Below are 27799 nucleotides of genomic sequence, written 5' to 3'. Positions count from 1 at the left end.
TATAAATTTTAATCAGCAATAATATAATTGACAGCAAAGAACTTGAACAGTAATTCAAAGTCTATTTTAAATAGTAATTAAAAATCCAGTTCAATGATGTATTTTGAAATGTAATAAATATTTAGGTAAAGTAACCTATAGAAAGTTACATTTTCCCTTCCTGAATCTCCTAAAAGTGAATATATTAGTCTGCCAGCAGCAGCGGAGCCATCACTTGACCTTAATAGGTGTGAAAATTATACCAAGATTAGAACAATGGCTCAATCCCGGTAACAGGATGGAAAGGTAGTGTGGCATGTAATCCCTATCAGCTCAAGAAGATCAGTTGTGTTGGCCCCAGGAACTTCATTAACTTGAAAGGGACAGAGCTGAAGCCTGCCCATTTACAGTTTAGTGCAGGAGAGACCTGAGTAAGGGAAAGTGTTTGTTCCCAAGGCCTTGCCAGACAGGCTGGCTCTGAGCCCAGTAGAATGAAAGGTAACCCCAAAACCAGTTTGAAGCAGACATTTGGGGAAAAGACTGCTAATTTCTCTGGCAACACCTCTGGGTGTACACAAGGGGTCTGTAGAAAGGAGAAAAGATTCCTCGCAGAAAGGAGGAAGGGTTTCTCTGAGAAAGTCACCTTTTCAGCATGTTCACCCCAATGTTTCTGATTGATATTGGTGCTAAGTGACACTGACTGTGTCCTGGGCTTTGATAGACAATCCCAGGGCCATTGCTCTGAATAAAACATATATGGTAAAATGGTAAAATTACAATTGGCAATGGCAAACCCCTGTAAGTCCCTAGTAGATAATAGGGCAAGGGGGATTCAAACTACCTTTAAGTCCCTAGTATATAATAGGGCACAGACGTTTACAGCCCCAGTAGATTTCCTGCACTGGAGTGTGCACTGCTGCGTTGCCTCCTGTCATTTTTAAAGACGGCCCTGCCTTGCAGAGTGTCTTTAAAAATGAAAATGAAAAAAAGTTCAATTTTGGAATAAAAGGTACTTCCAAAGTGATAATCTATCTTATCGTTACATATAACTCACTCCTAAGATCTCCACTAGATGCCCCAGGGGTGGGTGCCATGTGCATATAAGCAGGGACATTATAAAATATGTTTTATATGCCCTGGTAAGGGAAAAACTGCACCTTTCATTTTTCCTCATTGCATATGCCTAACTCCTTTGGCTAACATGGGATATTTTCCATAAGCATTAGTATTACTAGGAACGTGCTAAATGTGTCATAAAAGGACTCAAAAGAATGGTAATGATACATCCAACAACTTGCCACTGTTGAATTTATCCTAACTAGTACAGAAAATAAGTTAGAAGACTTTCTTTTCTGTAAGACAAATTCCAGCCTGCTAGTGGCCTTTCCTGATTTGTCAGCCCTAACAGGATTAGCCAGGCTGCTTTGATGAGCTGCTAAGTGGCCTGCACTGAGCAGAGGTTATGTCATAAGTTGTTAGATGCTGAGGCCAGGCCAGGAAGGGGGCTGGGTAAATCAAACTGGGCTTCAAAGGAAGCAGGACAGAAAGGAATGCCAGCGAGGCCTTCTCTCACCTGTACCCCACAGATAAATAGCAGGACGAGGAAAGGAATTTGCAGATGTCCAACAAGGGGAGTGTTAATGGAAATGAGCTACTTCAGTAGGTTGGATTAGTCTGGTCTTGCTCCTCTGGAGGAAAATTGTCCATCTTGGAATTTTAGAGTGCTTTTGTTGGACAAGAAAATGCCACACTTTGGAGGAAGCTGCCATGGTTTTGGGTGGCACCCTGCAGCTCAATGGACAAGGGTGCCCCCCTGCTTGTCACCCACGATGATTGAATTAAAGTATCTGATCTGCATTACAACTCAAATCTGCTGCCTGAAACCACAAGAAAAAGAGGGACTGCCCTGCTGGAACCCTAGTCTGCAACCCAAAGGACTGCACACTGAAGTACTGCCCCTGTTACACACTGGAACAACAGCCCTAAGGTATTTGCTTTGCTTCAAAAGGGATCAGGAGTGGAATTCCTGAAAGCAACTGGTTAACAGAGCTTGCCTACCCCAACTATCCCAACAGTCCCCAGCCTGGTGTGCATCTAGTTGACTTTTAAATACTTGGACAGGTGCATTGTGGTCCTAAACTTCAAAGGACCATATCAGAGTCCTGTATTTTTGTTCTGAACACTTTAACCCTCAAGGAGAACTTCAGGAAAAAGTTCCAGAAGTTTGGAGAGGTTTGGAGCAACCTTTGGAAAAAGCTCCATAAGTGGACCGACTCGCCGTAGTGAGTCAAGCCAGCTACCTTTAACCGCGACCAGGATTTCAGGTTCGTCTCACTGAAAGCTGTGGAGCTCCAGACTTCTAGGATTTGTCCGGTGCCTCACGGAAAAGCAGTCCAATGACGTTGCATCAAAATTGGCTTGCTGAGGAGGACGATACGACGTCGAGAGAGAAAAGCTCCCAAAATGTTTCTAAGTACGAAGGTAAACTTTTGACTGACTTTGTCCCAGTCAAGCACGACCAGGTTGGCGCTATTGATTCCTAAGTAGTAGAAAGCACATTTTCTTATTTAATCTTTAAAAATTCATAACTCCGGTTCCCTGTATTGGATTTTTGTAATTTTGGTGTAATTTAAAAAATAAAATATTTACTATTTTCATAAATTGGTGTTGGATTTTTACTGTGTCTGTGACTTACTTATTTGCTGTATTGGTGTATTTATATGCTTTACACATCTGTTCCTAAATTAATCCTGCCTGCTCGTTGTCAAACTACCAGGGGTTGAGCCAGGGACTAATGTTTTGAGACCTTGACTGTACCTAACACTGTCTGGGAGCATTGTGGGAGGTGTGTACATACTTCTACTAATAAACAGCATCCAACAGTTTCCCCATCTTGGTTTTATCCCCTTAACTGCTATCCCCCTACCTCTCTCAGTGCTTAGCCTTTTTTTGGCTATTTAGGATAACTTGCACATATGGCTTCACAAAGTTTTTTCCACATAAGGTATCCATGCCAAATTAGCAGTTACCCAGGGATGGTGGATTACCCTGAAGAGGACTGAGAAAATAGACAAAGTATAGCTGCATTTTTAGTTTTTTTCAGAAAAATAGGAAAAAAATGTACTGGATAAAAGTATCTTTTTCCCTTTCTTCTTTTCCTAAAAATGGCACCAACAAATGGTTTGCTGTGCTAAAGTCACCATCTTTCAAGATTTCAGGAACATGCAGAGCTGACTTAAACACTATGGCCCTCATTACAACCTGGTGATTGGTGATAAAGCAGTGGTAATACCCCCAACAGGCCGGCGGTAACCAAAATGGAATTATGACCACGGCGGAAACCGCTCAACCGACCGCCACGGTGGTAGCAACAAGCACCACGGCGTTAACCGCCAACAGCCAGGCGGAAGCCAATGTACCGCCCTTGTCAGTTAATTTGGGGCATGCCCATTGACTGCTTTAAAGACTAGACGCAGGATTCAATGCTGGATCTAACAAGCCGTAGGTCAGCAAGGCAGGATGGGACCTTTTAGCTCCCACTCTCCCTTAGTCCACTAATACTACAAATGACCATGTTTTGTACCATTTGAAATTCATGCGTGGCGTTTTTGGAAGACATAAATATATGGCAATGCATCATTCTAATCTAGATATTGGGACAGGCTAAAATCATACCTTCCAAAGAACAATGGGAGGATGTGGCAGATTTTGGATGAGAAAAACAGCTGGTAATTGGCAGGTTGAACAACCGTCTGTGTTGGACCTGGCATCCTTGGCCTGGTCTCCCCTGTCTCTTTGCCTCTGCTTCCTATGTTTTGACTGTGTGCTGCACTCTGTTTTTGCTGTTTTTGGTACTCTTCGCATTTTACTCCTGCTGACCAGTGCTAAAGTGCAAGTGCTCCCTGTGTAAATTGTATGTGTAATTGGCTTTCCCATGATTGGCATATTTGATTTCCTAGTAAGTCCCTAGTAAAGTGCACTAGAGGTTCCCAGAGCCTGTAAATCAAATACTACTAGTGGGCCTGCAGCACTGGTTATGCCACCCTCATGAGTAGTCCTGTAAACAAGGCTCAGACCTGCCACTGCAGTGCCTGTGTGTGTAGTTTTAAACTCCCAATTCGACCTTGCAACTGTACTCACTTACCAGGCCTAAACCGTCCCTTTTTATATTTTTAAGGCACCCTTAAGGTGGGCTGTAGGTAACCCCATGGGAAGAGTGCAGTGCATGTTAAAGGTGGGACATGTACTGATGTGTTTTACATGTCCTCACAGTGAAATACTTCCTAATTCGGTTTGTACTGTTGCAAGGCCTATCTCTCTCAGAAGTTAACATGGGGACGCTCTTAAATATCTTTAAGTGCAGTTTCCCTTTGACAGCAGATAGAAATGTGGAGTTTGGTGTCTCTGAACACACAATTTAAAAATACATCTTTTGGTAAAGTTGGTTTTTGAATTGTTAGTTTTAGAAAGTGGGCATTTTCTTGCTTAAACCACTCTGTGGCTCTGCCTGCTTGTGTATTCCCTGTCTGAGTCAGACTGACAGTTGGGCTGTTTGTGAATTCCCTCGAGAAAAGTGACACAAGGGGAGCTGGGGTGTGGACTGCATATCCTGATGAGCAATCTTGGCTAGAGTTGACGAAGGAGTGGTCACTTAAACCTGAATGGGCTGTGCCTGCCCTCAAGCAATGCAGTCTCCAACCCCCTGGTGTGAGTCTGGAGCCAGTCCTGGCCAAGGCAGGATCTTGTGAACTACGAAGACTTACCTTTGAAGTTTGCCTACTTCAAAGGCAGAAAGGGTGGACCCACAACCCCACATTTTTAGATCGCTTCTGGAATTAATAGGAACCTCTGCCAAGGAGAAGAGTGAAGAGCTGGAGGAGGAGTACTTCCCCTTTGCCTGTGACTGTGCTTTGCTGGGTTGGTCTGCAGTTGCTGCTTCTGCCTGAAAGGGGACAAAGACTGGACTTTGTGGTACATTCCTGCTTGTGAAGAATCTCCAAGGGCTTGGATTGAGCTTGCGCCTGTTTTGAAGTCTTAAGGCCATTAAAGACTTCATCTGCCAGCACCTGGACTCTCTGCTGAGACTCCTGCTCTGCCAAGTGGTGCACCATCTAGTTCCTGGGCCCTTGAGAGGAGAAGTTGATGCACAGAACACCATGCAGGGAAAAGTTAAATGCACCATCTGCAATGCGGCTGAAAAATGAAGCGCCACCTGCTTCACGGTTAAAATCAATGCTCCATCTGCATCGCAGCTGGGAGATAAACACATTGCGGCTGTGGAAACAACAAAACACCCGCTTGCAGCAGCTGATAATGACCCAAACACCACGGACCGCGGTTTTCCAACACCATGCGGCTGAATTTCTCACGCATCATTGCTGGACATCAAAACTCAACGCAAGCCTGCTCGGATCCAAGGTGCATCACTCACTTGCAGGAAAGAAAAACGGCGCATCGCCTACCTGACTGAAGAAAAAGCAAAGCACAGCCTCACTTACGAGTAAGGAATCAACGCATCGCTGATTTTTTCGATGCAAGCTTGCCCGTGCTGCTTTATTTTTGACGCAAACCAGGTACTTTGTGTAACAACATTTCCGTTGTTTGTCATGGAGTAAGACTCTTAGGCCCTCATTCTGACCCTGGCGGTCTTTGACCGCCTGGGCGGAGGACCGCGGGAGCACCGCCGACAGGCCGGCGGTGCTCCAATGGGGATTCCGACCGCGGCGGTAAAGCCGCGGTCGGACCGGCACCACTGGCGGGGTCCCGCCAGTGTACCGCGGCCCCATTGAATCCTCCGCGGCGGCGCAGCTTGCTGCACCGCCGCGGGGATTCCGACCCCCCCTACCGCCATCCAGATCCCGGCGGTCGGACCGCCGAGTTCCGGATGGCGGTAGGGGGGGTCGCGGGGCCCCTGGGGGCCCCTGCAGTGCCCATGCCACTGGCATGGGCATTGCAGGGGCCCCCGTAAGAGGGCCCCTACATGTATTTCACTGTCTGCTTCGCAGACAGTGAAATACGCGACGGGTGCAACTGCACCCGTCGCACAGCTTCCACTCCGCCGGCTCGATTCCGAGCCGGCTTCATCGTGGAAGCCTCTTTCCCGGTGGGCTGGCTGGCGGTCTGAAGGCGACCGCCCGCCAGCCCAGCGGGAAAGTCAGAATTACCGCCGCGGTCTTTCGACCGCGGAACGGTAACCTGACGGCGGGACTTTGGCGGGCGGCCTCCGCCGCCCGCCAAGGTCAGAATGAGGGCCTTATTCTTTTGAAAATTCATATCTTGACTTGTGTATGTTGAATTTTTGTTGTTTTGTTCTTGCTTGATTTAGTGATTTAGATAAATATTACCTGTTGTTCTAAACTGGTGTGGTGTCCATTTTGTAGTATTTTCACTGTATTACTGTGCGTGATGGTAGAAATACTGCCTTTGAGATAAGCCTGACTGCTTGTGCTAAGTTACCAAGGGGGTGAGCAGGGTTTGTCTTAGGAGTGTAACTCCCTTATCCTTACTAGAGTGAGGGTCCTTGCTTGGACAGAGTGCAAACAGACTGCCAACCAGAGCCCCCATTTTTAACAGTCTGTATCTGACAATTGATAGTGTGAGCTGTGAGTCTTTGCACCTTTAGGTTGTGTGCTCTGTAACAGTGGCAAGTGACTGAGTGATTGGATGGACCAGCAAAGCAGAAACTCCATCTCACTGCTATTGTGAGATAGCTTACTGAGTTTCATCCAGTCCTTGATTCATGGGTTGTGTGTCAAAATATCATTAGCCACAATTGTTCTAACATATATATTGTATCTTATATATTGTTTAGAAAAGCCACCCCTCTAGGTGTAGTTTTTCTATTATGAACTTCAATGGGGAATATTTTTTGAAATTATATTTAGGACACAATATTATTGTCAGACAATATGTGGTTACAATATTCTGGTACCATAGCTGATTGATGTAAGTCAAACAGGTGACCTGGTTAGCTTCTTCATATTGGTACACAGATTAGCCAGGAGTTGGATGTTCTCAGCAAACATTTCACAGGAAAGGCACTTTCTTAATTGAATAAGATAAGGGCAGCATGTATGGATTGAATGTAAAAGTTCAAATGGCTAACCCATGGAGAACTCCACAGTCTAGTATAGTAGTTTGTGAAGTAAATTGAACTAGTTTGCTCTGTTGTATATGATCTTTTAGAAGAGGCTTGAACCATTCCAAGGATTTTCCTCAAACACTGAATTAGTTCTTCAGGCACTGAAGGAGTATCTTATGGTTCAAAGGCAAACTCTAAAGAGAGGTTTAATAGAGTGCAGGAATAAAGTGGCTGATATGGTGAGGTGGCTATTTTGCCATCCCCACAAGATATTTAGAGGGTTAGAATAAACAACAATTTTCACCGCCCCAAAGCGGTGCAAAGTATTGCTAAAGTATTTATTTTCCAGTGTAAACCTTTTTGTTACAAAGAAAATTGTGATTAAAGGAGCACAAAAGTGCTTTCTGCTACTTTAAGTCAAGGGGGCAGTGCATGGGTGATACCTGGGATCCAAATTAGTGCAGTCGAAATAAACTATATTTAGTTAGCATGAGCCACATACTGACGCTGCTCCTTGTCTTAGTTCTGACATGTTAAAGCAAGATCCCCAAAGAATGTTAACCCTGGCCTTGTGTCAACAAATTACAACTCCTTAGAACAGGCTTTACGTAAGGGAAATGTTTACATTTCCCCAAACATTTCATTGGATGTATGCTGTAATGGATCCTGTTTAATGGGAAGCAGGAGTTTAGCTTAGCTTTCTGGCTTGGAGGCCTGAGCCCCGTCACCTACTGACTTTTAACCTACTTATCTTGCTCTGTCTTAGCCTATTTATTTGATTATTTCTTTTAAGATGGCTGCCTTTGTTTGGAGTTAGAGCAGTGTTTTGATTTACGTTATCAGTTCCACTCTGTAAAGGCGTCACTATCAGCGTCAAAAGTAAGTAATGTACATAGGTATTCACATCATGTCCCTTTCCCACTTACATGTGACAGGAACATAATCTACTTCCGGTGGGTATTGTTTATGTAATTGCCGCCACAAGCCTGTCCCCTTATCTTTTGTTTGGGGACACACTTGCGTGAGGGGTCCTACCAGATCAGTATAAATACATCTCACACAGACAAGGTTATCAGAGGGGTTCCTACCAGATGCTATCAACGCCATCTATGCTGCACATTGCCTTGATGCAAACCTAGCCTTCGTGTCCCCATGGAGTCTGATCTAGAGACCTAAATCCAAGGTAACGAGGGTTGGGGTGCGCTTGTCATGGACATGGTACTGGCAGATTAGGTTTATCACACCGAGCTCTTGTTAGGTTAGAGATTAGGTTCTCCATGCTAGGGTTTTATGGATTTTACAGTTCATGTTTATTGCAAGAGGGTAGGGATCTTTGTATTCACGACTCTCATCTTTACAATTCTGCTTCTTGCATTGTTCGTTATCCTAATCATTGCAGCTCATGCATTTTATTGTAGATTGCAGTCTTTTTAAAAAACGCATTGAAATCTTTCTTACATCTTTTTCACTGCTTGTGTGTGACTGAGACTCATTACTAACGTAAGAAAAGGATAACTTCCGTCCCACCATAACTCCCCTGAGATGTCATATTCGAGAGTCCATGTGTAAAGGCTGTCAGAGATCACCTTTTATTGTTTCGGTTTTTGGTGAGGTACTGCTTGTGAGCCGGGAGGGTTGGACCAACAGTTGCAACTTCTTGTAGGATTGGCCTAGTCACCTGCAAACAAAAGTGCTGTTATCCCTAAACCAGCAGTCTCACCTAGGAGCGAGAGTCCAACTACAACAATGCTTCACAGTACAGCATATATCCAGTGTGTGAAATGTTAAAAAATGGTTGAAGAATGGTCATTTGTAGTGGACTAGTCCTGTCTAAGTGCAAAAGCTGTCATAGACAACACACATACACCTTGGCATTATGGTATCATGGTGTGCATGGCACTAGGCAGCATGTTTGTTTCTGAGCCTTTGAAAGAGAACATCAGAAGTTCAACATTTTAGATATAGATATGTGCTGCTTTCTCCCTGTAGCGCAATGTAGTGCTGGGTTTCTGGGTTATACTGTGTTCTCCCCTTAGAGATTTAGACACTGAGGCCCAGGTTATTTGATACCACTGTATATTGGGGAAGGGGCTTGGGTCAGAGAACCAGGGAGTAGATCAAGTAATGATGCATCAGCCTTAAAGTAGAATCATTCTGCATCTGTATGCTGCTAAAACCTACAGCTCTGCCATAAGCTACTGTCACGACCTAGGGATGCCCCGAGAACCACAGGAGTTGGAGTTCTAAACCCCTGTAGCACAGATTAATTTCTGGCCTGATAGTTCTGCCACATAGCCTCTCCCAGCTATGGCCAAATACAGGGGTTTTTATAGCACCTGAGCACCAATTTCTATCTCATGCCCATAGGTTTGGTAACATGACAAACTACGTATGGCAACAAATGCATCATACCAATTCACATGCAGATGTTTAAGCCACCACTGTCAGTGTCCATAATAACATGGCAGTAACCATAACATAAACAATGAAATATGTAAGTTTAGATGAGAGGCAGACAGGTTGGTAAGACTGCATCATTATCGTAATTATTGTGGTTTTATAAAGGGCATAGCTACCCAAAAGGGTTTCCAAGCACTTTGGCATGAGTAGTAAACTACATAACAGGAACCAAAGGGAAAATTTGGAAAGTCAAGTTTTACATTCCCATCGAGCTGGGAAGAGCATTCCACAGTGTAGGTCCCAAGTATGAAAAAGAATAACCACCCTGACGTGATCTTTTAATTCTTGGGACTGCACACATATTGAGATTATTGAGAAGAGGGAGCGACTCGGATGATTGTGAGTCACCAATAATCTCATGGCATGTAGCAAAGAGGTTTGAACTGGATCAAACACATAGAGGCTACTTTGGAAATGTAAATTTTACTGAGGGCTCATCACTGAGCCAGAAACCCAAATTCTTAACCACAGGAACAGAAGCTGGCCGAGTACTTAGGATGGCTGGCCATTGATAGGGACCCCAAAGTTGATCAGTATTGCCCAGAAGCAACACATCTGTGTTATCTCCATTAAGTTTCAAGGAATTGTTGTTCATACAGGTAGCTACCTTCAGGAGACAGATGTTTAAGGTGTCAGAGCTGGGACCTTTCTTAGATGAAAGGGAGAAGATGATCTGGTATCATCGGCATAGTAATACAGGGAGTGACCACAGCCTTCCACAATATCAGCCTGGGGGCACACATAGATGTTGAACAACATAGGACTCAGAGCTGACACCTGGGGGACTCCTGAGGTGAGAGGAAACAGAAAGTATGGTTGGTGGCAAAGACCTGGAATCCAAGCCGGTAAACATGAAGCTAGCCAGGTCAGAGCCAGGTTTCGAAAACCAATATCCTCTAGTCTTTTGAGGAGCAGTTCATATGATACAGTGGCGAAAGTCGCACTGAGATCAAGTAGAATCACCGCAGGAGTGCCACCACTGTCAAGATGAGGGGCCTAATTATGAGTTTGGCGGTCTTAAGACTGCCAAACTCAGGGTGGCACATGGACCACTGCACTCCTGGTGGTCCAACTGCCAGATTATGAGGAGACCACCACCTCTGCCGGAGTCAGGGATCCCAACGGGTTGGCGGCAGTTAAAGTCGTGGTCAGCCACGGTGGTGCCAAGTTCAACACGGCCGTGCTGATCACCATTTCCCTTTCCTGCCAGCCTTTTCATGGTGGGGTCCCGCCATGAAAAGGCTGGCAGAAAGGCAGTGCTGGGGGCCACAGGGGGAGCCCTGATCTGCCCACGTCCATGTTGTAGGCAGCACAGGGGTCCCCCTGTCAGCACCCTCAGAATGCGCACTGTCTGCTATGGCAGACAGTGAGCATTCCTAGGGTGCTGTGTGCAATAGCATTGACCTCAGGTCCCTAAGGGAGCTGAGGCCAATGTCGCTGCATTGTTTCCACCGGGCTGACTGGTGGAAATGTCATAATACAATGGTTTCTGCCGGTCAGCCCTGTGGAAACATTGTAATTTGGCGATAGTGAGGCCACTGGCTTGATGGCCGCCTCACTCCTGTCATATTGGTGTTGTGGTGGTTCAACCTCCCAACTCATAATCCGGTCCGAAGTCTGAGCAACTCAGTGACTCCCAACTGAGTGGATTTTATGCTGTAGCTAGCCCTAAAACCAGATTGGGATGGATGAAGATCATTTGCTTTGACAAATGCTGAATTTATTTGATTCACATGTTTTTGAGGAATTTTAGAGAACAAGGGTAGAAGCAAAATTAGTTTGTAATAAGGCCAATTAAGAGAATCAAGGTTGGGTTTTTTGAGAAAGGGGAAAATCATAGCATGTTACCATGCTTTAGGGACTCAGCCTTCTAAAAGTAAATAGTTGAGAAGGGAAGTCACCTTTTGCAAAAGGTTAGTGTAAAGTTTGTCCATAAAATATGGTGGAAGAGGGTTTAAAGTTGAGCTAGACTTTTGTAGAGTTAAGTAAAGTAAGGAAGGCAGGGACATCCAAAGGTAAAAAGGGCTCTATTAGGCAGGTGGTGTCATGAGGTTCATTAGTGGACTCACTATAGTTATGCCTCATTTCTTAGCACTCTAGTAATTATAATGTTTCTGTTCTGCACAGTCATACAATGCACATTTTTCTTTTGTGTCTTATTTTGAAACACAGTGTAATGTGCCACTTTCCTGGGATTCTGTCTGTAGATTCTCCAGCTTCTTAGTGGGTACAACAAGTGCCAGTTGTTGTTTTCTGTCTGCCAAGCAATCAATCCCAGGCTCCTATAGATATAACACAGTAGCTTTTCAGTTTATCAAGCTAATGTTATAAATTAGGTCCCATAGTGTCCAGCTTTAGAGAGGAGGATTTTAGCAGAGCTGACCCGTCTGTGGAACTGATGCCCTCCGAGGCATGCAGTCTGTGTAAACCACTTGACTAAGCAAACAGAAGTTTTGAGTTCGCTGCTCCCAGAGATCACTAATAATAATAATAATAATAGTCTTCCTGCACATGCCATAACAGGATAGGTTTACGTCACTAGATTTTCATTATGATGGCACTATCTGTGTTATACAGTTTTCTAACTGGTAATCTGATTTTTATAATGATTGCCAGTGTTGTAATCATCCAATTTGCTTCATAATAGACTAAGTTAGTTGAAATAAATATATTGGGTACTTTCATTGTGTCTATTTAGGGTTGAGCGCAAAGCGCTCTGTCCCTAGTGTAATCTCTCTATAAGCGTGTAACCATGCACATGTCAAGTCCATCACTTTCATTAGTTTGTGGGCTTGCCTTTTTAAATTAGCTTGATTTCATTAGTGAAAGGCATGCACACACTATGCCCTTTCCAGTCTTTAGCCCGCCTCAAGCGCACCGGCCAACTACTGAAACCATACGAGGCTCCATGTTTTCCATATGATTTCTGCACTACTTTTTCTTTTTATTTCGTAGGCAGCGCCATCTCTCTGGGCAGTAGTAGAGCACTTTGCATGACATCGACCCTCTTACATGGATATTTGCACTTTTGTCAGTGTTGGACATGGCCCTTTTTGCAGGGTCATCCCCAATCTTTTTGCCTCCTTCTTCCTATTTTTTCTGACCTGTTTTTGTTGGCTTTAGAACTCTGAGCACTTTACCACTGCTAACCAGTGTTAAGGTGCATATGCTCTCTTTTTAAATTGTATGGTTGATTGGTTTATCCATGATTGGCATATTTGATTTACTGGTGAGTCCCTAGTACAGTGCACTAGAGGTGCCCAGGGCCTGTAAATCAAAATCTACTATTGGGCCTGCAGCACTGGCTGTGCCACCCACATTAGCAGCCCTGTAAACATGGTTCCGACCTGCCACTACAATGTCTGTGTGTACAGTTTTAAATTGCCAATTGGACCTGGCAAGTGCACCCACACTCTACGCACTATTTGTGTATTTTTTTTATACAATTTAATATTATCCTATGACATTCTCCTAGCAAAAGTCGATTGGCCCCCGAAGTTTGTCTTCCCTTCCCCACAGGGCAAAGTAGTAATCCTTCCTTCTTTCTCTGCACTTGTCTCTGAGGATATCAAACAAGCTTCTGTAGCAAACTGGGCTCTTGCACATGTCCCACCATTATACCACAGTCATGTAGGCTGGGATAAGGACTCTCCTTATCATATGACACCCTTAATGTCCAACCTGCAAGCGCAACCACAATATCATATTAAATGGGATGTGAAAGCAGTTAGAGTACCAGGGAGTAATTGAACCCTGTATCTCTCATTGTTATAGATTTGTCTTAAGCTATAGACACTCGAATAGCCATACTCACACATTTGTAATCCAAAATACACATAGCACTGCCTTTATTGATTATTTTGACCTTAGAAAATACAAAACTACCTTGGATATTTTCAATGTTTTTTTTAGTCAAAATCAAGCACAGAGAAGGAACTTAAATGCCTTCTTGGAGCTTGGCTTCCAACGTCACTTTGCACACCTGGCCATGGGGTACAAGAACAGTGCAGGACTGTTTGATGCCCATATTGTGTTAATACTTCATGATATTGACCCAGTTGCCTTGTCTTATGTAGATGATATTTATCTAATGAACAATGAGTTGGAAACACTTAACCAGAGTGGACCACATTGTTTTGCGGTTTGCTGCCATTGGCTACAAATTTCATTTGAAGAATTCTCAAATTGCATTTCACAGTGTTACATTCTAGGGATATGAATTCACCAACAAAGACAAACGCATTGCACCTCACTTCTTAGAGAAGTGTTCACGCCTACAACCAACTAATACTCTTCAGAAACTACAATAAGTCTTGAGTTTTCTTAATTTTGGCAGGATATATATTCCTGACTATAGTCACTGCATAAAATCATTGTATGAATTAATACATCCATATTTTTCTAGTTCACATTGGACATCTGACCACACTGACAAACTCAGATCACTGCAGTCTGACTTGCTACACGACATTTACATATACGTGTCAACACTATTTGTCATCTGTATAATTGTGGGTGACATTGGATTTACTCACATTTCCTTCAACAAGGGTGAAACAGTGCCGATTGCATATATATTGCATTTATATTCCCATGCCAAAAAGTATTTTGCTTCCACTGAGAAAATTTTGACTGCTGTACAGAATGCCATCCTAAAAGAACGGCCTATTGCACAGGGAAAACACGTAATTGTTGTTACACCAATTCCAGCCTTAGAGGTTGTCACAAAAGCTCGTATTCCAAATGCTAAACCCTGCATCCTAGACGGATTCAGTGGTCAACATCCGTAATAGCCATGGATGGAGACTTTGGCCCTCATCATGTCATTTGCGGTAAAAACCGCCTACCGCTGCGGTGACAGCCGCCAAAATACCATTACCGTGGCTACCATCCGTCCGCCGTACTATGATCACTGCCGGACTTCCGCCATAATAAGAAGGGCAGAAATCCGGCAGGGATCATACTGGCGGATGGTGGTAAGCTAGCGCTGCTGACACCAGTTGAACGCCACCAGCCGTATCTTGACTTGTGATAGGGCCTGGCAGTGTTCTGCTGGCGGTAGCAGCGCCCCTTCCCGTTCCCTGCCGGAAGACCTCCTAGAACAAGCTAAGTCGGGCTTCCGACAGGGGAGGGAGGTGGGGGTGTTGTGTGTTTGTGGTTGTGGTTGTGTGCATGAATGTGTGAGTGTGTGCATGAATGCGTCTGTCTGTGTAGTGTTGTGTGCAAAATGACAAAAATCCACAATACACAAGTCAAGTTATCACTAAAAATGCAAAAAGAGTCTTCATGTAATTTTAAACACACACCAACACTGTTAGCATGAAAATGTACCTTGGATGTGTCAAAATAACCCTGCACGGGTGAGAGGGTGCATCAAAAAGGGCTTGCGATGTGTCAATTTCACCCACGAGCAAGACCTTGTGTCGTTTCTCCTTTCGTCGGGTCGGGCGTGTCGTTTCTTCTCTCCACAAGAGAGCGATGCGTTGATCCGGTCAGCACTCTCGGGTCCGGGCAGGCCTTGTGTCGTCTTTACACGCAGCGCAGGTTGCAGTCTCACCAGTCTCCGTCAGTGATGCTGTGCATCGTTTCTCAAGCCCCAGGCATCGATCTTCTGGTCGCGTTGCAGGCAAGTGTCGATTTTCAGCCGCAAAGCAGGTGGCACATCGATTTTTCAGCCGCAGTTTGGAGTTGCGTCGATCTTTTTCCCGCACAGCGTTCTGTGCATGGATTTCTTCTGCCTAGGCTTCCAGCTTCTCCTTTCAGGGTCCCAGGAACTGGATGGGCACAACTTGGCAGAGTAGAAGTCTCTCCATAGACTCCAGGTGCTGGCAGAGAGAAGTCTTTGCTGTCCCAGAGACTTCAAACAACAGGAGGCAAGCTATAAATCAAGCCTTTAGAGATCTTCACAAGATGGAAGGCACACAAAGTCCAGTCTTTTCCCTCTTACTCTGGCAGAAGCAAAAACTGCAGGATAGCTCCACAAAGCACAGTCAGAGGCAGGGCAGCTCTTCCTCCTCAGCTCTTCAGCTCTTCTCCAGGTAGAGGTTTCTCTTGGTTTCCAGAAGTGTTCTAAAGTCTGTGGTTTTGGGTGCCCTTCTTATACCCAATTTATCCTTTGAAGTAGGCCTACTTCAAAGCAAAGTCTCTCTTGAATGTGAAATCCTGTCTAGCCCAGGCCAGGCCCCAGACACTCACCAGGGGGTTGGAGGCTGCATTGTGTGAGGGCAAGCACAGCCCTTTCAGGTGTAAGTGACCCCTCCTCCCCTCCCGCCTAGCACAGATGGCTCATCAGGAAATGCAGGCTACACCCCAGCTCCCCTTGTGTCACTGTCTAGTGTGAGGTGCAACCAGCCCAACTGTCAAACTGATCCAGACCGGGAATCCACAAACAGGCAGAGTCACAGAAATGGTCTAAGCAAGAAAATGCTCACTTTCTAAAAGTGGCACCACTTCCAAACACACAATATTAAAATCAAGTTTTGCCGCGGTCAGAAGTGGAAATCCGGCAGTCTCCCGCCGGTTTTCCGCTGCCCATTAGAATCCTCCATGGGGATTCTGACAGCCCATGCCGCCATCCTGTTCCTGGCGGTTCTCCCGCCAGGAACCGGATGGCGGTATGGGTTGTCGTGGGGCCCCTGGGGGCCCCACAAAGAAATTCACTGTCTGCGTTGCAGACAGTGAAATTCGTGACGGGTGCAACTGCACCCGTCGCACCTTCCCACTCCGCCGGCTCAATTCTGAGCCGGCGTCCTCGTGGGAAGGGAGTTTTACACTGGGCTGGCGGGCGGCCTTTTGGCGGTCGCCCGCCAGCCCAGTGTAAAACAAAGAATAGCCGCAGCGGTCTTCCGACCGCGGTGCGGTATTCTGGAGGGGGGAAGTCTGGCGGGCGGCCTTCGCCGCCCGCCAGACTTAGAATGAGGCCCTATATGTCCTACCTTAACCATACACTGCACCCTGCCCTTGGGACTACCTAGGGCCTACCTTAGGGGTGCCTTACATGTACAAAAATGAAAGGTTTAGGCCTGGCAGGTGGGTACACTTGCCAAGTCGAATTTAGAGTTAAACATTTCACACACAGACACTGCAGTGGCAGGTCTGAGACATGATTACAGAGCTACTTATGTGGGTGGCACAACCAGTGCTGCAGGACCACTAGTAGCATTTGATTTGTAGGCCCTGAGCACCTCCAGTGCACTGTACTAGGGACTTACTAATAAATCAAATATGCCAATCATGGATAAGCCAATTACAAACACATTTTATAAAGGAGCACTTGCACTTTGGCACTGGTTAGCAGCGGTAAAGTGCCCAGAGTAACAAAAACAGCAAAATCAGAGTCTAGCACACATCAACAACCTGAGAAACAGAGGCAAAAAGTTAAGGGAGACCACGCCAAGGATGAAAAGTCTAACACACATTCACAAACACACATTGACAAAGATATACTGGCAGCTGTAAATGCTAAAAGCAACAGCACTCCCTTACCTAAGGGCTTTCCATCTAAATATACATACCATTTAAGTGAACATGATATACCCTATGTTACTCTCCCTGGAATTGGTGATCGGCTGATGCCCAACTTAGACAGCAGGCTAGCAAGGGTTAGCAAGGCAGGGGAAATGTAGTCAAATTTCTTAAGACCTAAGACAAAGCGTGCTGTAACATGCAGTGTTGCTCTCAGTGAACCTAGGTGAACTTTAGGAATGCCTGAGAAAAGTGCAATTCCATAACCTAGTCTAGCGAGAACGAAAGACTGAAACACTGTTTTGAGGTCTTGTTTCAGAATCATTTGTCTGATGCCCCAAAGCTGCCTAAGTTGGTATTATTCACCGATGGCCCTAAATGCTATGTGTCTGAGGAGATTAAGACTATTGTCCAGGGTGAATCCGAGTGATCTGGCACTTGTGACAATGGCAGGGCACACTACAAAAGTAGGAAGGTTGGTCATCCGTTCTTGTATATGTGTTTTTGCTTTCACGGGGGAGATCAAAATAAATTCTGATTTAGTTGGATTGAGTTTTAAATGGTGGTTAGACATTGAGTTTGAAACTTTGAGAGTGTATTTAAAAGCAGGGCAACGTCCTCTGGGGATGGGATTTTCAAGTATATTTGGATATTGTTGCCGTAGAGATGGAAGAGAATAGCAGAGTTTCTGAGAATCACTCATAGTGGTTCTAGGTACAGGTTGAAGAGGGTTAGGGAAAGGATCAAATCTTGCTAGACACTTTGGTGAACACCGACTGGTCCCGAGAATGAGTTGCCCATTTTCACAATTCAGGAATGGTTGGATAGGTAAAAGGAAAACCAGTTGAGGACCGTTCCTCCACATCCCATGTGTAGTTCAAGAATACAAAAGAGATCATGATGGTTGACAGTGTTGAATGTGACCAGGAGGCAGGAGCTCCTGAGTAGAGAATTCTAGGGGAATCATAGACTATTCAGAGGACTGCAGATTCTGTACTGTGACCCTCGCAGAAACCTGATTAGAGAGTGTCTAGGAAGTTGGTTGGATGTGTGAGGCTAGCTGGGACACTCTGCAGCTTTTGATGACTTTGCCTAAAAATGGCAGTGTGGAAACTGGGCGGTAGTTGTTTAGGTTCTCTGGATCAAGAGGTTCTTTTTAAAGAGTTGAGTGATTTGACCCATTTTCAGACGTTCAGGGAAAAGGCCCTGATTAAGTGATGAACTGACCAAGATGGTCCATATGGGGAGTAGGTGTGTGGCAAGAGATTTGCTGATGAATCCTGGAATAGCGTCCTAATGATGGTTTAAGGGTTTTACTTTGGAGGTAGTTGGTAGCAGTCCAGCTCAGAGATTGGAGAGGAAGCTGACCATGATTTGCACAGTAGAGATTCAACCGTTTCAAGGGAGTTGTTGATGGGAAGGGAAATATGGATGTCTCTACTTTTTCCTCAAAGAAATCCACTAAGTCATTGCAATGGGCCATGGATGGCTTGGAAGCCGAAGTGATAGCGGAGTTAGTAGACCTCGAACAGGCGCTTTGATCTGTTCTTTGCAGAATTCACAAGGGCTCTAATATGGGAGGATTTAACTCTAACAATATGGTCTTTGTATTGTTTTCTTGCTATGTGAAGCATAGTCATATGCAGGAAGGATGGTGCTTTTCTCCATCATTTCTCGTATTTTCTGATAAGCTTTCATTCTTCATAAAGCTCTTTAGAGAACCAGGGTCTAGAGGGTGTTGATATGGATGATCAGCACTTCAGGTGATGCTCATTTGTGAATAAGGGATTCCATGTAGAAGTTGAACTTGCCGGTGGTCTCCCTGATGTTAAGGTGAGGTGTGATTGCAATTAGGGTGGGAAGGGCCATAATGGCCATGGCTTCTGTGTCAAGGTTGGATGTGTCTTTAAAACATATTTTCTCTTTCTTGGGTTGTCCATAAGTTTTAGTGTAAGAGCCAGTTAGAGAGAACGGTATCAGCATATAAGTGGATCAGTCGACGGGAATGGGGTTGCATGTCTTTCGGTAGGGGAAATTGGAGCTTATCAGATCCAGAATGGCGCCTTTGTGGTGTGTAGGTTTATGGCAGTGTTGTTGAAGTTCGCTGGCATTGAGAAAGGAGGTAAAAGTATCCATATCACTATTTCACATGTCTCCCCAGTGAATGTTAAAGTCACCAAGGAAGAAATTATTGTTAGAGCTGATACATTGAGAGATAAAGTAATCCATGCATTCATCATTGAAGGTGAGGTTTTGACCTGGTGGATGGGAAATCACATTCAATCTGAGGTTGGAGGTAGTGGATGTGGACAGTTCCACTGACAAGTTTTCGAAGGTCTGGAAGTAAGTCATTGGGAGGGTTTGGCACCTCAGAAAGTTTTGGTGAATGAGTGTGAGATCTCCACCGTGTCTATCTTCCCAGTTATGCCGCAAAATGGGGTAATTTGGAGGAAGAAGAAGGTCAAGAGCATGGTTAGATGAGGCGCTGAGCCACGTTTCAGTGGGGGTCAGGATGTTAAGGTTATAGGAGGAGATTGTTTCTGATATCTCTAGACAATGCTTGACTGCAGAACAACAATTGTGTATAATGCAGTTCAGGGAGCAACTGTTGTCTTACTGCCTTTGCTGATCTGGGGGCCTCGTTGGGATTTGTATCAAGTTATGAGAGGATGAGCATATGCTGAGGTGGTATGAGTGAGTTTTAATGCAGTCAGAGATGATAGTGGAAATCTAGCAGCCCCCCATGGGAAGGTAGAAGGAGGGGGTAGTGGGCAGATAAGAGGGTGTAGTGGAATTTGAAGTTGCGTAAATCCTTAGGAGAAGGAGTACGGCTGAGTTGTCAGGGGGAGGTTGTGTTCATTTGGGTATCAGTAGGCGGCTGTCTCTTAGTATGTTAGAAAGGTGTAGGGGGAAGGCCCGCAGAGGGTGATGTGATAGGAGTGGCAGGAAGACAAAGAGTCACTAAGCTGAAATAAAGCCGAAGTGAGGATGTCCATTCTTTGAGAGAGGTGTGAGAATGAGGAAAGGAGCTTTTTGAAAAGAGGCCAGTTGTGTTCAGTAATTGTGGAAGGGTTGGCCTAAATTATAAAGGATGGACTCCATGGGGTTGAGGTGAAAAAGGGGGACAGTGCTGGTTGTTGGTTTCTGGTGATTGGAGATGTTGGGGCAGGAGTCGAAAAAGGAGGGCCTGGGGTGGGGACTTGTGGTCCGACTGTGGTGAGGAAATAGGGATGGTGACAGCAACAGAAGTGAAAGACAATGGTTTGTGGAAGGTTGGAGAAGAATGGCGTGTAGATGGTTTGTGGGAGGGATGTTCATGTTCTGGGATAGGTGGCGGGCAATGGGTTTTTGAGGCATAACGGATTGTTGGAGAGTCCGGAGTGAAAGCAATTGTCCGGGTGGACCAGAAGTGGAGAAGAGTGGGTGGAGTGTATTATGGGTGGATGGAGAGGGAAAACATGGAGGATCATAGGATGGCCTGAGGGTGAGATAGATTAAGTTGATTGTGTCCAGGATTGTGTCATTGGCTTGGAGCATGATCTTCCCATTGTTGTAAATAGATATAGAAAGGTTGCCCGAGAGGCCTAAGGGGGAGCAGCATTTGAGTTTGCGTCCAAAGGGGATGTTGGAGAGTTGGGAGAAAACTGTGTAAGGATCTGATCCATAGTTCAGTGTCATGTGTGGAGAGGAGAAGGATGGTTTTAAGGGAACCTCTGCATTGGCAGTGGTATTGGCATGTGAAGAGGGTTTCCAGAAAGTCTCTCAAGGTGTTGCATAGATAATCTCTCAAGGTTGCAGCATACATACTCACTTTCAAGGGTACAGGACTGGATTGGCATCACTTGGCAGAGCAGGACTCATAGCAGACAGAATTCAAGTGCTAATTAAATGGAGACAGTACCACAGCACTCAATGTACAAGCTCAATCATTACGGTATGTGCACAAATGAAGTCCGTCTGTACTACTGTATCCAAATCAGAGGACTTTATTCAGTGTCAGTGCAATCAAAAATACTTTTCCAAAGAACAAGCAAATCAGTCAACATGTGTTTCGTCACTGGAAGGTGACGTTTTCAAGGCTGTAAACACAAATATATATACAATCAAATTAACAGAATATTGTCAAACTCATGGTCTATGACTGCAGACAGAGTCCTAAAAATGTGTAAGTCTAAAAAAGAATCCATCACCAAACCTGTGCAAGTAGAGTAACCTTAGGTGCAGGGAATCCAAAAGAGAAATAGAAAAAGCATAAAGTATAAATATCACTTGATTTAAAAACCATAAAAAAATAGAAAATTGTCAGAAGAAAGGTCAGTAAAAATCCTGTGTAACATAGTAGCATCATACAATCATGACAGGAGATGTGAACCCTAAGCCATAAACCTGGGAAACAGCACTTGCCTAAATGACCAGTCAAATGCGAACAGTACTGAAAGCATGTAGTCCTGACATCCGTGTCACAAAATCTAAAAAAAAACAATTTGTTACTGTCAAAACAAAAAAACACAGTACATAAATCATGACAATAGAATTTAGTGGAAAACTCCCCATGGTAAGCAGATAATTATTTTGTATCAGATCTAAAATACTGATCTAAACAATCCTGCAAATACAATCCTTGAAATCGAATGATGTGAAGGAGTTCAGTAATAACAAGAACATATCAGAAAAGGGAAGAATCGTTCTGTAGTCCGAGCTGTAAGTAAAAAGAAAGAACAAATAATGTCATGAACACACCAAACAAACCAAGCTGAAGCAGGGCGAAGCCCCTAAAAAAGAAACACAAGTCCGTCTGTATAACAATTAGTCACATTGTGTTGTAGACATATCCTAAAATTAGTGTGGGAAACAAGTGACTACGTAAAAGTGCAACCCTAGAAGCACCCCAGGAACTAAGGGGGTCATTATGAACACAGCGGGAATCCCCACTGTGTTCATGCTGGGTGTCTTATCACAGACCGCCAGCCCCCTTGAGACCCCGCCGGCCGAATAAATAACATTATGCTGGGCCGGCGGGCAGAAGCAGAATGCTGGGCTGGGACATTGCCGACGGCTCCACATGGAGCCGTCGTCAATGCCGCTGTGCGACAGGTGCAGCACCACCCGTCGTGCAGCAGTGACCTGAGCGACTGGCCCCCAAGTGAATGGCTGGCGGAAAAAGGGATCTTTATCCGCAGGGCAGAGCTGCTTGCAGTGCTATCCTGTCGGATGAAGAATTCTGCTATTGTCAGGCTGCCTGTCGGCGGTAGCCTGGCGGTGGTGGAAGACCGCCTGTGGCGGTCCCCACTGTCTTCAATATGTGACGGTTGAGACCGCCATGCCGGTGGCAGAAATTTCCGCCTCCAGCGGCATGGCGGTCTCGACCACCATGTTCATAATGAGGGCCTAAGTCTCCGTTATGCACAACAACAATATCAATGTGACCACCGCTCACCCGGCTCCCCTTAGTGAGAAAGTGCAACCGATGAAGAACTTTCAAACTAACAAACAACACCATGCATATTAGATAAATAGCAATAAATATTACTCAAAGTCCTGGTGTTGGGTGCATGCTGCTGGCAGTCTTTGATGTCCTTGAGACTGCAGGAGAACAGGGGGCAAACCAATAAGTCCTTGGAGTTACTCTGGGTTCAGATCCCACCCTCCCTCAGCAGGGCAGAAATCAGTAGGCTGCAGGGTAGCTTATCAAAGCAGAGAGCAGTCCTTCTTGGAAAGCAGTCCAGCAGAGCATAAATCTTTGTAGCACAGCAGTCCTTGCTCCTGACAAAATTCTTCACCGGTCCAGTAGAGTATTCATTTTGTAGGGTCAGAGACCCAGTTTCTATACCCAAATGTGTGGTGGTGACTTCAAAGAAGGCTCTTTGAAGTGCTTTCTTTCTCAGCCCTGGCTCAACGCTATAAGTAGGGGGTAATCAGCCCTTTGTGTGGGTACAGGGAAGATCCATCATAATGCCGATGAATGCCAATGAGTGCTCAGAGACACCTAACTTTCCTGTTGTTGTGGCTGTCTAGAGGGAATGCATAAAGTGTAGCTTTCACCCATTCCAGATGTGTATTGGTGACAGACTGCAGACACACATAGCTGTAAAAGCAAAGAAAGGCCCACTTTCTAAAAGTGGCATTTCTAAAATAGAAGTGTTAAATTCAACTTTACCAGTAAAGAAGATTTATCATTGCCATTCCAATGATATGAAACATGATGCAGCTACTCCTTTTTGATCAGGAATTACAGCTTAAAAGTAAATTGAGGTATTCCCAGTGCTCACATATGAGATGAGTAGGCTTCACAGTAGTGAAAAACGCTTTCAGTGTTTTTCACTACCAGGGTATTGAAAACTTAAAAGTACATGTCCTACCTTTTTATACAAACAATGCAGCACTTATTACCACCTCTAGTTACAGAGCACGCAGCCCGATGCACTACATAGAGCCTACCTTAAGGTTGATTTATATGTAATAAAATGGGAGTTGAAGACTTGGCAAGGAGTTTTAAATGGCAAGTAAAAGTGGCAGTGAAACTGAAAACAGAGGCCCTGCATTGGCAGGCCTGAGACATGTTTAAAGGGCTTCTTAAGTGGGTGGCACAATCAGTGGTGCAGGCCCACTAGTAGTATTTAATTTACAGGAACTGGGTATATGGTAAACCACCTTACACAGGATGTATATGTAAATTAAAGATGGCAATTGTGGATACATCACTGTTCCCATGTTTAGGGGTAAAGCACATGCACTTTAGCACTGGTGAGCAGTGGTAAAGTATTCAAGTCCTAAAGCCAACAAAATGATACAGCAGAAGTGTGAAGCAAACAACAAAAGATTTTGGGGAAGACCACCCTAAGGCTGACAGGTTTAACACTTGCACTTTCATTATAAGGGCACACTGGGCACACTGGACACAGGTCACTCAGCATGGTCACGCTGCATTTGTGTGCTCATGCTTTCATTTACACTGGATGATGATCTTAGGTCACTCCTACCAGAGAGCTCCACTGTATAGGTCTTATAAAATTATGCTAACTGATCTGTGAGTAGCTGGGCAGAAAGGATGAACTTGTGTGCCAATATTAAGCTATGGTAGGTGGGGTGGTGTAGTCGCTAATTTCCTTTGCATTTCTAATTCAAAGATGGCAACCAATGTGGCATTTGAGTGTATGCTAATATGCCTCTATGGGATAGTCAGTAACCATTTCTCACCACTGACACATAGTTGCAGCCTTCATTATAAACTTTCACAGCTGAGGAACTCATGTTGAAGATGGTTGCATCAGAGTTTCAAACATCCACCACTTGGCAACTTAATTGACCCCTGCAGAAGGTGTATGGTGTGGATGGAGGGCAGAAATTGGGTCAATATATATACCAACAGACATACAAGCATACAACCCCTGCTTTTTAGGAACCTGAAGTGTAACTTCGACATTACAAATTTATGCTCAATATTGTCTTAGGTGTGTATAAGTGCTTTAGTACATTCCTGTTGATGCTGGTTTGAAGGCAATGCATGGGATCTTAGGAGACATGGGTAGAGAGTAAGCACTGTCACCTATGTACACCCAATCTGTAATAGTGTTCAGGTTCAGGTCACAGACATGCATCACTAAGGACCTGATTTAGACTTTGGCGGACGGGTTACTCCATTACAAATGCGAAACATATCCTGTCAGCCGTAGTACAAGTGCATTATACCTTATGGCACTTGTGATACAATGAACAGGGTATCTGTTGTGTTTGTGAAAGAGTAACCCATCCGCTAAAGTCTAAGACAGACCGTACATCTAATAAAATATTCATTCCAGTGTGTGCAACCATAGAATTAACAAATGCTCTTTGTAGGGTCCTGCACATTTCACCTTTCTGTATATTTCCTTTAATAATGATGCTTGCTAAGCATTCACATTCCATTGTAATCTCCATTCTAGAACTGTGAAGCAACTGCTAATTAACACAGACTATAAGATCGTTTCATCTTCTTGTAGATCACTTGTAGCATTTTTAGACAGGAACATTGAACAGCTCCACCCACTGGTCTGAGTTTCCACCTGAGATACAGATTACTGACATTTTGAACCATTAAATATCAAAACACAAAAATATTGGATATTAAATATCGATTCAAAAATATACCTAACTATAAAAACCATACATTTCGATTGCACAAATATCTTTGTTAAAAATACCAACTGATTTTCACGTACATCGAAAACAAAAATTATGGAAACAAAAATATCACCACCTTAAAATATATATATAATATATCCAAACTATTGATTCACATAATATCACTTACATTGTTATTGCAAGCATATTAAATAATCATTAATAAAAATATTAAAAAACAGTAAGAACATGAATGATGTACATCACATAAACCCAAGACTTGTTATACATATATTTAATTAATTACAAATATATTCCATCAACCAAATATTAAACATTCACTGCAAAAGAAATGTACACCTAAAATTCACAAAATAATTCACCAAAACATTGACATTAACTACAAATATTGAAACATAAACCTAAATATTAATAAGTATATATATAAATATATATATATATATATGTCAATTTCTATCAAAAACACTACGGGGCTCATTACAAGGCTGGCGGTCTTCAGGCCACCAGCCCTGCGGTGGCAGTCAAGACCACCGCTGCTGTGGCGGTCCGACCACCACATAAAGACCCTGGCAGTCAGACTTCCAGGGTTCTGGCAGCACTGCCAGGATCCATGAGCCCGATGGCCTGGCGGTGGCGGAGAGCGTAATCCAGCAGGGACGCGCTGCCATGCGGATTACAGCCTGGATCCCCCTGCCCAGCACCGTCACGATGTTCACTGTCTGCCAGTGAACATTGCGCACCCTGCGGGCTACAGCATTGCCACCAGCTCAAATACGAGCTGGAGACAATTCTGTAACATGTTTCCCGCTAGGCCGGTGAGGAGAAACTGAGGTTTCTGCCCACCAGCCTAGCCGTAAACTCCTAATAGGTCGCCACTACGGCGGCCACTCTGTCAGGAATTTGGCAGACGGGCTTTCCCATCCGCCAAACTCAAAATGAGAACCTATATATCATATATCAAAAATAAAAAATGATTTAGAGTTTACCATACAAGGACTCAACTGATGAAAAAAATTTAACTATACTAAACAAACCAATAATATACAACTATAAACAACTTTAACCAATAAAATAAAATAAAAATCCAACCAACAATATTAAAGGTACAATAATTTAAACTACCAAATACTTCAAAAATGACAAATGCTGCAAAACAAGGTAACCATGCTTGATCCTCACAACAAATGACTGGAGAAGAAATATATGCAGCTCAACAACTACAGAATCAGAGAAATATTTAAACATAAACCTAAATATTAATAAGTATATATATTTAAAAATATATATATATATATATATATATGTCAATTTCTATCAAAAACACTAAGGGGCTCATTACAAGGCTGACGGTCTTCCGGCCACCAGCCCTGAGGTGGCAGTCAAGACCACCGCTGCTGTGGCAGTCCGACCACCACATAAAGACCCTGGCAGTCAGACTTCCAGGGTTCTGGCAGCACTGCCAGGATCCATGAGCCCAATGACCTGGCGGTGGTGGAGAGGGTAATCCAGCAGGGACGCGCTGCCTTGCGGATTACAGCCTGGATCCCCCTGCCCAGCACCGTCACAATGTTCACTGTCTGCCAGTGAACATTGCGCACCCTGCGGGCTACAGCATTGCCACCAGCTCAAATACGAGCTGGAGACAACTCTGTAACATGTTTCCCGCTAGGCCGGTGAGGAGAAACTGAGGTTTCTGCCCACCAGCCTAGCCGGAAACTCCTAATAGGTCGCCACTACGGCGGCGGCCCCCCTGGCGGGAATTTGGCAGACGGGCTTTCCCATCCGCCAAACTCAAAATGAGAACCTATATATCATATATCAAAAATAAAAAATGATTTAGAGTTTACCATACAAGGACTCAACTGATAAAAACAAATTAACTATACTAAACCAACCAATAATATACAACTATAAACAACTTTAACCAATAAAATAAAAAAAAATCCAACCAACAATATTAAAGGTACTATAATTTAAACTACCAAATACTTCAAAAATGACAAATGCTGCAAAACAAGGTAACCATGCTTGATCCTCACAACAAATGACTGGAGAGGAAATATATGCAGCTCAACAACTACAGAATCAGAGAAATTATAAACTCACTCAAATAGAGTAAAAATAAACCTAACTACCACAACCTCCACAAACTACCAACAAAATACCAGTTATAATTAAACTAACTTTTTTTCCTCTTTCAGGTAAGAAAGCACCTGGGCCATTTTAAAATGACCCCAATGTAAAAGCTGCAAAACAGTGCAAAACATCTCAACAGGACATACAAATAAGTAATTTCATTTCTAACATGGTATTAACAAACATGCAAAGATTAGTATATAATATATATTTATACTATTATTCTACTTGCAGATACAATGACAGAGGCCAAAGTTCTCACTTCATAGAAAGAGTTATTAAAACACATTTGCTACCATTACTACGAAGAAAGTACATCATTAGAAAATATAACCTGTAAATATACTACAAAATATTCTAATGCATGGTATGGGAGGGCAACTACAAAAGATAATATTGTAATTCATGTAAAAGAACACAGTCACCCCCAAATGTGATAGAAATATAAATTAAAGGAATGCTGTTCGGTATACAAGAGACAAGCACTAACTCCCAGGAACCCACAAGCAAAATCCTTAAAGATATACTAATATACTACCAAAGGTGCCCACCACATAA

The sequence above is a fragment of the Pleurodeles waltl genome, chromosome 4_1, assembly GCF_031143425.1.
Source record: "Pleurodeles waltl isolate 20211129_DDA chromosome 4_1, aPleWal1.hap1.20221129, whole genome shotgun sequence".
Classification (NCBI taxonomy): Eukaryota; Metazoa; Chordata; class Amphibia; order Caudata; family Salamandridae; genus Pleurodeles; species Pleurodeles waltl.
The sequence above is the reverse complement of the archived record's forward strand: the minus strand, read 5'-3'. Positions refer to the sequence as shown.